We start from the raw sequence: 7599 nt of genomic DNA on the forward strand, positions 1-7599 counted from the left end.
CTAAACACCCTAAATACTGACCAACACAACATTAACCATTAAGACATGGAAACGAACTGATATATACCTTTGTTGTTGTTTGCTTTTCTGGCCCCGCCGGGTGCTTACGCTTTCAGCAATGAGGAAACAGCTGGTGATCATTTTTGAAAAAAGTAAAGTTTCAGATGACAGGAAGGAAGCAGTAAAAATTCCATTTGGGAAATGAATTTTTTGTCAGGTGTAAATAAAAAAATTATTTTCAACTGGGAAAGGGTTGGAGAATGCAGCCCTTTGGTTTGCTTTAAAGCTGTTAAGACGAAAGGAATTTATTCGTTCAGAAAATTACCCTTCAGATTTGGGCTGGAAATAAACCCCAATGAGTTTCAAGGATCCGCTAAGATTTATTTCATGCTTAGTCGAAATGTTTTTTCGCTTAATTTCGCAACTCTGCCAGCATTTGGAATGGAATTGATTTTCTGGTTTTGAACATTTAATTTTCAGTATGTCAGAAACAAAAGAATCCAAAGTTCCTACCCTAGAAGCCCTTTATTCTTTTAAATTTATTCCTTGAGAAATTTTGCTTTGAAACACACAATGCAAATCTTTGGGGAATAGCAGCCATCTGCCTGGAGAATGCCAAGAAGGGGGTCAGCCGGGTTTTTTTGGTCTAGGGGTATGATTTCGCTTAGGGGCGAGAGGTCCGGTTCAAAACCCCACAAGCTCGCCCTTTCTTGATCCTTTGGTTTGCCCTTCCGGAAATGGGGAATCCCCCCTGAAGCTTCTGAAAGGGTTAAGAAAGCGTTTTCCCCGCCCCCTTACCCGATGCAGCTGAGAAGAAACGCACCCGTTTAAAACGCAACCAAAAAAGGGTCCTTCCCATTGTGCCTTTTCCCGGTAGGGTTCTTCCCAAAAAACCCCTTTTTTCCTTTTGGTGGCACAAAACGATTCCTTTCCCGGGAAAGATTGAAAATAGCTTTATCTGTTCTTCTGCTGCTCCCAGAACTTAAGGAAAACTTTTGGGGTTTTTTTAAAAAAGGGGTAAAGCTTCAACAAAGGAAGACAATTTCGATGGGATAATTGATTTCTACTTTTAGGGTCCAATTCCAAAGGGAAAACATCCTCAACCTTAAGTTTTAAAACACTGCCGGCAGGCCCCGGTATTTGGCTTGTTGGTTAGGGGTATGATTCCCCGGGGGAGAGGTCCCGGTTCAAACCGGGCAAGCCCCCTTATTTCCGTTTCGATTCAAATCTGAGAGTGTTTTTGGATAGTTTCAATGCTAACCATTCCAAGTTCCCGTCTACTTGATGATTAGGGCAGAGCAATGGAACGAGATACAAAGGTTGGGTTTATCCCGCGTCATTCCCCTTTTACCAGACGCCCCTATCTGCTTTTCTTTTTAAAAAATATTTTGGCTTATGTGGGGAAAAGAACTTTGACACTAAACACCCTAAAATACCTGACCAAACAAAAAATTAAGCCATTTTAAAACATGAAACGAACTGAAAATATATCTATTTTGTTGTTTTCTTCCTTTTTTCGCTCCTTCAGCTGCTTTCCGGACTTTCGCAATTGGGGGAAAACTGGTGATCATTTTTTGAAAAAAGTAAAGCTTTTTGGGCGGCCGGAAAAAGCAGTAAAAATTTCATTTAGAACCGAATTTTGTCAGGTGTAAAAAACAAATTCACTTTTCAACTGAAGGATTGAGAGAATGCAGCCTTCCGGCATTTGCTTTAAAGTTGGGTTTAAACGAAAAGGGAATTTAACGCCGAAGAGCCCCCTTTGATTTCTGGAAATAAATAATGAGTTTCAAGGATCCCAGATTTATTTATGCGTAGTTTAAAAGTTTTTCGCCAATTTCCCAAACCCGCCAGATTTGAATGTGTTGATTTTTGAGTTTTTGAACATTTAATTTCACTGTCGAAACAAAAAGAACAAAGTTCCTTGCCCTGGGAAACCCTTTATTTTTTGGGCATTCCCAAAAATTTTTTTTAGAAACAAAATTTGCAAAACTTTGGGGAAAGCAAAAAGCCCAGAGAATGCAAAAGCGCCCAGCCGGGTTTTGGGCTAGGGGGTGATTCTCGCGGGTGCAGAGGTCCCGGGGTTAAACCCGGGGCAACCCGGCTCACTTGGGGTTTTGGATTATATCTGAGAGTGTTTAAAAAAGATAGTTTCAATGATAAACCACCACTAGCCAGCTACGATGATTAGGGGGCCAATGGAACGGGAAAAAAACCGTAAATGTTTTCCCCGGCGCCCGCGTTTTTTTACCAGTCTTTCAATATTCGCTTTAAAATATTTTGGGTTGATGTCGGTAGAAAAAAAAACTTTAACCCCAAACACCCTAAAAAACCTGACCAACACAACCATTGCCATTTAAGACATGGAAACGAACTGTTTTGTTGTTGTTGTTTTTTTTTTCGGCGCTTTTTAGTGCTTCCACTTTAGCAATGAGGAAACCGTGATCATTTCTTGAAAGAAGTAAAGCTTTTCGATGGGCCCCGGGAAAGGAAAGTAAAAAAACCAAACTGAATTTTGTCAGGTGTAAATAAAAAAAATTCACTTTTCAACTGAAGGATTGAGAGAATGCAGCCTTCCGGTTTTTGCCTTAAAAACTTGGGAAGCGAAGAATTCTAAGGTTTAAAAATTACCCCCTTTAGATTTGGGCTGAAAAAAAACCTAATGAGTTTCAAGGGTCCGCTAAAATTTATTTCATGTTTGTCGAAATGTTTCCGGGTTAATTTCCAACTCTGCCAGCATTTGGAATGTGGAATTGATTTTCTGCAGTTTTCAGAACATTTTTCACGTGTCAGAAACAAAAGTCCAAAATTCCTTGCGCCCTGAGAAGCCCTTGATTTCTTTAGAATTCATTCCCTTGAGAAATTTTTCTTTGAAAAATGCAAATCTTTGGTAAGGCATACTGCCCAGGAGAATGCAAGAAAGGGAAAGGGTTTTTTTGGTTAGGGGGGTGATTTGCTTAGGGCTAGAGGTCCCGGTTCAAATCCCGGGCAAGCCGCCTTTTGGTTGATCCTTTGCAGTTTGCCCCTTCCGGAAAAAGGTGGGGAATCCCCTGAAGCTTCTGAATGGCAAAAAAACGGTTCCCCCGTCGCTTTCCAGATGCAGCAGAAGCCCCCCGTCAAAAAAACAAACCTTAGGGGGTCCTCTTCCCTTCTTTCCTGGTAGGGTTCTTCCCAAAAAAACCCTTTTCCTTTTGAAACGGGGAAAAACGATTCCCCGGAATTTTGAAAAAACTTCATCTGTTCTTCTTGCCCCCGTGAACTTGAAGGAAAAATTTCGTTTTTTCTGAAAGCGTGTCTTTAAAAAAGGGGGAAAACAATTTCGATGGATAATTGATTTTACTTTCAGCGTCCAATGAGGTAAAAAATCCGTTTTTTCCTTAAGTTTTAAACACTGCCGGGCACCCCAGCCTTAAAATTGGTTGTTGGTTAGGGGTATGATTCGCTGAGGGTCCCGGGTTCAAACCCGGGCAAGCCCGCCTTACTTTCTTGCTTGCATTCAATCTGGGGAGGTTTTTGAGATAGTTTCAAAGCTAACCATTCCCGACCGTCCCGTTATTGATGATTAGGCAGAGAGGGCGGGGTACAGCAACTGATCAATTTATCCCGCTGCCGTGGGGGTCCTTTCCGACGTCAATATCTGCACTGCTTCACAAAAAATTTTGGCTTGCATGTCGGGTAGAAAAAAATTGCTGACACTAAACACCCAAAATACCGACCAACACAACCATTGCCCTTTAAAACATGGAAACAACGATATATATCTATTTTGTTTTTTCTTCTTCTTGCCCCTTCAGTGCTTCCCGCTTTCAGCAATTAGGGAACATTGATCTTTTTGAAAGAAGTAAAGCCAAAAGGCCGGGGGAAATGAATTTTTGTCGGGTTTAAAAAAAAACCCCTTTTCAACTGAAGGATTGAGAGAATGCAGCCCGGGGATTTCTTCCGGTTAAGCGAAAAAGGGAAATTTTACGCCGTTTCAGAAGAGTACCCCTTCAGATTTGGGCTGGAAATAAACCTCAATGAGTTTCAAGGATCGCTAAGATTTATTTCATCGTTAGTCTGAAATGTTTCTTTCGCAATTTCGCAACTCTGCCAGCATTTGGAATGTGGAATTGATTTTCTGCAGTTTTCAGAACATTTAATTGTCACGTATGTCAGAAACAAAAGAATCCAAAGTTCCTTCCAGAAGCCCTTGATTTCTTTAGAAGTGCATTCCTTGAAAATTTTGCTTAGAAACACACAATGCAAATCTTGCGGCAATAGCAGCCAAACTGCCTAGGAGAATGCCAAAAGCCGCTCAGCCGGCTTGTTGGTCTAGGGGTATGATTCTCGCTTTGGGTGCGAGGGTCCCAGGTTCAAATCGGACAAGCCCGTCTTACTTGCCGTTTGCGATTCATATCTGAGAGTGTTTAAGTTCACGTTTTAGAGATAGTTTCCAATGATAACCATTCCACGTATCGTTCCAGTCTACTTGATGATTAGGCAAAGCAATGGAGCGAGATACAGCAACTGATCAATGTTCATCCGTTGCCGTCGGCGTTTCTTTCACCATGCGTGTCAATATCTGCACTGCTTCTTACAGGAAATATTTTGGCTTGCGTGTCGTGTAGAAGAGAACTTGCTGACCCTAAACACCCTAAAATACCTGACCAACACAGCCATTAAGCCATTTAAGACATGGAAACGAACGTATATATACCTGTTGTTCTTTGTTTGCTTCTTCTGGCTCCGTCAGCTGCTTCCGCACTTTCAGCAATAGAGAGAACAGCTGGTGATCATTCTTGAAAGAAGTAAAGCTTTTAGGTATCACGGCCAGGAAAGGAAGCAGTAAAAATTTCCATTTGGAACTGAATTTTTTGTCAGGTGTAAATAAAACAAATTCACTTTTCAACTGAAGGATTGAGAGAATGCAGCCTTCGGGCTTTTGCCTTTAAAGCTTGGTTAAGGAACGAAAGGAATTCGCATTTCAGAAATTACCCCTACAGATTTGGGCTGGAAATAAACCTCAATGAGTTTCAAAGGATCCGCTAAGATTTATTTCATGCGTTAGAAGCCCGTCTTTGCTTGATCCTTTGCAGTTTGCCTCTTCCGGAAATGGTGGGAATCCCCATGAAGCTTCTGAATGGCTTAAGAAAGAGCGTTGCTCCCCGTCTCGCTTACCAGATGCAGCTGAGAAGAAAGCGCACCCGTTCAAAGCGACAACCTTAAAGGGCTCCTCTTCCCATTGCTGCCTTTCCTGGTAGGGTTCTTCCTAAAGAACCGCTTTTCCTTGGTGAAGCGGCACAAAGCGATTCCTTACCTGGAATGATTGAAAATAGCTTCATCTGTTCTTCTTGCCGCTGCTGCCTAGAACTTGAAGGAAAACTTTGGCGATTTTGCTGAAAGCAGTGTAAAGCTTCACACAAAGGAAGACAATTCTCTGATGGGATAATTGATTTCTACTTTCAGCGGTCCAATTCAGAGGTAAAACATCCGTCTGAACCTTAAGTTTTAAAACACTGCGGTCAGGCCCGCAGCTCGATGTTGGCTTGTTGGTCTAGGGGTATGATTCTCGCTTCGGGTGCGAGAGGTCCCGGGTTCAAATCCCGGACAAGCCCGTCTTACTTTCTTCGTTTGCGATTCATATCTGAGAGTGTTTCAGTTACGTTTTAGAGATAGTTTCCAATGCTAACCATTCCACGTACCGTTCCAGTCTACTTGATGATTAGGCAGAGCAATGGAGCGAGATACAGCAACTGATCAATGTTCATCCGCTGCCGTCGGCGTTCCTTTCACCAGTACGTGCCAATATCTGCACTGCTTCTTACAGAAATATTTTGGCTTGCATGTCGGTAGAAAAGAGAACTTGCTGACACTAAACACCCTAAAATACCTGACCAACACAACCATTAAGCCATTTAAGACATGGAAACGAACTGATATATATCTATTGTTGTTGTTTTCTTCTTCTTGCCGCTCCTTCAGCTGCTTCCGCACTTTCAGCAATTAAGAACAGCTGGTGATCATTTCTTGAAAGAAGTAAAGCTTTTAGTATGCGGCCAGGAAAGGAAGCAGTAAAGAATTTCCATTTAGAACTGAATTTTTGTCAGGTGTAAATAAAACAAATTCACTTTTCAACTGAAGGATTGAGAGAATGCAGCCTTCCGGGCATTTGCTTTAAAGCTTCGGTTAAGGCGAAAGGAATTCTAACGCCGTTTCAGAAGAGTACCCCTTCAGATTTGGGCTGGAAATAAACCTCAATGAGTTTCAAGGATCCGTAAGATTTATTTCATGCGTTAGTGTGAAATGTTTCTTTGCGCTGAATTTCGCAACTCTGCCAGCATTTGGAATGTGGAATTGATTTTCTGCAGTTTTCAGAACATTTAATTGTCACGTATGTCAGAAACAAAAGAATCCAAAGTTCCTTGCGCCTCTGAGAAGCCCTTGATTTCTTTAGAAGTGCATTCCTTGAGAAATTTTGCTTTGAAACACACAATGCAAATCTTGCGGCAATAGCAGCCATACTGCCTAGGAGAATGCCAAAAAGGCGCGCTCAGCCGGCTTGTTGGTCTAGGGGTATGATTCTCGCTTTGGGTGCGAGAGGTCCTGGGTTCAAATCCCGGACAAGCCCGTCTTACTTGCTTCGTTTGCGATTCATATCTGAGAGTGTTTAAGTTACGTTTTAGAGATAGTTTCCAATGATAACCATTCCCGTATCGTTCCAGTCTACTTGATGATTAGGCAAAGCAATGGAGCGAGATACAGCAACTGATAAATGTTCATCCCGTTGCCGTCAGCGTTTCTTTCACCAGTGCGTGTCAATATCTGCACTGCTTCTTACAGAAATATTTTGGCTTGCATGTCGGTAGAAAAGAGAACTTGCTGACCCTAAACACCCTAAAATACCTGACCAACACAACCATTAAGCCATTTAAGACATGGAAACGAACTGATATATACCTGTTGTTGTTGTTTGCTTCTTCTGGCGGCTCCGTCAGCTGCTTCCGCACTTTCAGCAATGAGGAAACAGCTGGTGATCATTCTTGAAAGAAGTAAAGCTTTTAGTATGCGGCCAGGAAAGGAAGCAGTAAAGAATTTCCATTTGGAACTGAATTTTTGTCAGGTGTAAATAAAACAAATTCACTTTTCAACTGAAGGATTGAGAGAATGCAGCCTTCGGGTTTTGCCTTAAAGCGGTTAAGGCGAAAGGAATTCTAACGCCGTTTCAGAAGAGTACCCCTTCAGATTTGGGCTGGAAATAAACCTCAATGAGTTTCAAGGATCCGCTAAGATTTATTTCATGCGTTAGTCTGAAATGTTTCTTTGCGCTTAATTTCGCAACTCTGCCAGCATTTGGAATGTGGAATTGATTTTCTGCAGTTTTCAGAACATTTAATTGTCACGTATGTCAGAAACAAAAGAATCCAAAGTTCCTTGCGCCTCTGAGAAGCCCTTGATTTCTTTAGAAGTACATTCCTTGAGAAATTTTGCTTTGAAACACACAATGCAAATCTTGCGGCAATAGCAGCCATACTGCCTAGGAGAATGCCAAGAAGCGGCTCAGCCGGCTTGTTGGTCTGATTCCTTACTGGAATGATTTTTTTTGCTTAAGAACCTCTGCTTATC

At 41.9% G+C, this 7599-nt stretch overlaps 2 non-coding genes across 2 annotated transcripts; both read left to right on the forward strand.

The window, feature by feature from the left end:
- Positions 1 to 5519: 5519 nt before the first annotated feature.
- trnap-cgg lies at positions 5520 to 5591 on the forward strand. The gene has a single exon. It is a non-coding gene; the product is annotated as a tRNA-Pro (tRNA).
- Positions 5592 to 6532: 941 nt separating this feature from the next.
- On the forward strand, positions 6533 to 6604 carry trnap-ugg. Its single transcript has one exon. It is a non-coding gene; the product is annotated as a tRNA-Pro (tRNA).
- The last annotated feature ends 995 nt before the right edge of the window (positions 6605 to 7599 follow it).

Source organism: Polypterus senegalus, unplaced genomic scaffold, assembly GCF_016835505.1.
Source record: "Polypterus senegalus isolate Bchr_013 unplaced genomic scaffold, ASM1683550v1 scaffold_2223, whole genome shotgun sequence".
Classification (NCBI taxonomy): Eukaryota; Metazoa; Chordata; class Cladistia; order Polypteriformes; family Polypteridae; genus Polypterus; species Polypterus senegalus.